Source organism: Callorhinchus milii, unplaced genomic scaffold, assembly GCF_018977255.1.
Source record: "Callorhinchus milii isolate IMCB2004 unplaced genomic scaffold, IMCB_Cmil_1.0 Scaffold6, whole genome shotgun sequence".
Lineage (NCBI taxonomy): Eukaryota > Metazoa > Chordata > Chondrichthyes > Chimaeriformes > Callorhinchidae > Callorhinchus > Callorhinchus milii.
This window is the reverse complement of record NW_024704747.1, coordinates 3,772,846-3,776,123: the sequence shown is the minus strand read 5'-3', so window position 1 is coordinate 3,776,123 and position 3,278 is coordinate 3,772,846. Positions and strand designations below refer to the sequence as shown.

General features: G+C 42.3%; 1 non-coding gene across 1 annotated transcript; it reads left to right on the top strand.

The window, feature by feature from the left end:
- The first annotated feature begins 1,027 nt into the window (after positions 1-1,027).
- On the top strand, positions 1,028-1,100 carry trnaa-cgc. The gene has a single exon. It is a non-coding gene; the product is annotated as a tRNA-Ala (tRNA).
- The last annotated feature ends 2,178 nt before the right edge of the window (positions 1,101-3,278 follow it).

Genomic DNA, 3,278 nt, shown 5'->3' with positions numbered 1-3,278 from the left:
CCGAGGGCAGAGGGCAGCAGTAAGTGGGAGCTATTTCATAATAATTTGGTCGCTCAATCCACAACCGTTTGTGTGTAATCGGCTGCCGTGTTTCACCCCCAAAACATACAGTCACTTCACTTTCCAGTATATTTTGTGAAGCGCTTTGAGACGTCTCGACGACTTGATGAGGCGCTGTATCGACTGCAAGCATCATTTATCATTATTTTGGGGTGAGAGCTGCCAACTCAGCAATTTCTGATTCGCGAATAACGGGCGGGAATTATTTGCTTAATTCAGCTTCAGAATTCAAAGTGGTCTTCGGGGAAACGAGATGTGCTCATCAGCTTGCAAATAGGCAAAGCCAGAGCAAGTGCGGGCAGAGGAGAGAAGACTGAGAAGGCTCAGGAGATAAAGATAGTAATCTGACAGGGACAAGTCACACAATCCTCAGGAAACACTGTCAGACTAATGCATATTGATGACTTATCTTGTTTCTTCACGTGTGGCTTCATGATAATTAAAATCCCATCACCCGATAGCAAACCCTCACATCCCTGGACAAATCCTTTGACGTCTCGCCTCAAAGCAGGAACTGCGTCTAAAAGCCATCTCGCCAATTTATTTAGCATTTCAGTCTCTCTCTTTTTCAGAGAAAAAAAACCCCTCTAAATTGCAAACATTTTTAGACCAGATGGATTTGGGGAAGTAACAGCATTATTTTCTCTTTCTCTCCCATATGTTTGAATCAAAAAGTGCACAATTGTGAGAAATTCTCCGACTGAATCTATTTTTAAGAGCCGGAAAAAAATCCATATCCTGTTTTAAAATTGAATTTAAGGATTTTCCTGGACTTTTCAGGCAAAATGGTCAACCAGGCTCAGGCTCGTTGGAATTTTGGGGCCCTGGGTCTGTAACTGCAGGAAGTGACCTCCCAGGTTGTGATTGAGAGAGCCTGATGAAAGGAAATCAACAATAAAACACTCATTAGTGGCACGATTGGAATTCCCGGGGGAACAAGGACAGCTTCCAACATTGCATAATGAGGAGTCTTGTAGCTCAGTGGTTAGAGCACTCGCCTCGCAAGCGAGAGGACCTGGGTTCGATTCCCAGCAGGGCGAAATGTTGGACAAGTTTCCTTACTCCACGCGCCTCTGTTTACCAAGCAGTCAGTAGGAATCCGGTTGTTAGTCAATTGGTGGATCGCTTTTCCGGGGGTAATAATCCCTTCAAAAACAAAAAAAACGTGATCGTTCAATCCACGACTGTTTGTGGGACACCACTGTGTGCAAATTGGCTGCTGCGTTTCACCCACAAAGTACACGGTCAATTCACTTTACTGTATATTCTGTGAAACGCTTTGAGACGTCTCAACGACGTGATAAGGCGCTGTATCAAATGCAAGGATTATTTTTATTGTTATTATTATTATTATAGCTCTGTGAAGCTGAGATTGTGTTCAGGCTGGACTGGATCAATCCAAGCCTCGCCCCTGCGTGTTAGCCATAACGATCCTCTCGTCTGAAATAAGTAGTGACAGGCTCAGCGCTGTACAGCACATGACTGATGCTTACAGCGAAACCTTAGGTTTGGAACAAAGGGATGGCAGCTCAGTGATTGCAGTCAGTCACATTTCTAGAGAAGTATAGCGGAAGCTTTACCCTGATTGTGGTAATAACTCATCTCACAATGTATGATGGTTAAGTCTGCGGTCTCAGTTTGATAATAATGGTTTAATCCCCCCACAACACGTCACCCTGGCATGCTGGACATCCTGGGGAAGACCTACATCGTCGGAGTTGCTGCATTTACACAGCGCCCTTCCACACGGATAACGTCTCAGAGTGTTTTGGGTTTGTCACTCCATCGCAATGCTGAGGGGGTGTTGTGTTGTCAGAGGCGACGTCCTTTGGATGAGTCGAGTTCCCGTCTGTGCCTGTTTGAAAGGTATCGTTGAAGATCCCACTTTAACTCGAACACAGAAAGTTGTTTCTCCCCAGTGTCCTGACCAACAATCCCCCAAATAAAATAGATCGTTCACTTCATGGCTGTTTGTGGAACATTTGCCGAGCACAAGTTAGCTCCCGGCGTTCAGCTGCAAAATACATAATCACTACACTTAACAATAAATCCTGGGCAGAGTTTTGGGATGTGCTCCTGACATGAAAGGCATTCTATCAAATGGAAGAATTATTCTTAAAACCTTCTATTCGCAGTGAGCCACAGACATCAACTGCAATGGGCCAGGGACTGTTAGAAAAAGGGGTGAAACATAGCATGTTGCACAACAGATTTGATGTGTTAATTCCGTTAAGAAGCATCAAATTATTTTTATTCCATCATCTCGATGTAGCTGATCCCATTGTTACGGCTCAGATGAGCTGGGAATCATCATTATTTCACATTCACATTTCAATGAGCTGCCCAGTAAATCCAGTGCTTACATTAATCTTAATCACTTACGTTTTCTAGTAAGAACACAATAGAAAACACAGGTAAATGTATGTGCAATCGATTGCTGTGCAAGATGTTACATGCGGAAAATGGTGCAATTTGTAAATGTAGTGGCCTTATTTTTTAATGTAGTTAATGGTCAGAATTTCCTTAGCAAAATAAGGTATTTCCCCGTCCAAGTAATTGTACATTGATCAAAAATATACAGCGCCAAATTCTTTTCTTACCATTTGGTCTGAGTTACCAAATGTGAGTGTTTGCCCACAAAACACGCAGTTGCTACACTTTACCACATATCCTGTGAAGCACCTTGAGACATCTTTCCGATGTGAAAGGTGTTATATCAAATCTAAGGATTATTATTATATACACCACGGAGGCAAAAAAAACAGGGTATTAGATCCCATAACGTGTGTGATAAAAATCTAATCTCTTCTTTAACGTCACACCTGTGGCTCAATAGTCACCACTCACTCATAGCTTCAGACCAAAGCTGTGGCCTTCTCAACAATATACACCTGTGGATAGTACATTCAGGTGTTGCACTGATCAAAGGAACCAGCTGACTGTAATGCCCTTATCACTTGTACAGCCATTGCAGTGCAAACTCCGCAAACATTCTTTTACGCAAATTCAGTTAACAGTGAAGTAAACACTCACATGGTTCAGGGACTCTCAATCCATGGTAATACGTGTTTCCTTCATAATGGGTCAAACAATGAAATAATGCTTTGTAGTAAGTTCAGTGAAGCATTTTGAGATATCCTCTCGACGTGTGAAAGGAGAGATATCAAATGCAAGGATTATTATTATAAAAATAACAATTCAAAATAAGGATGAAATAT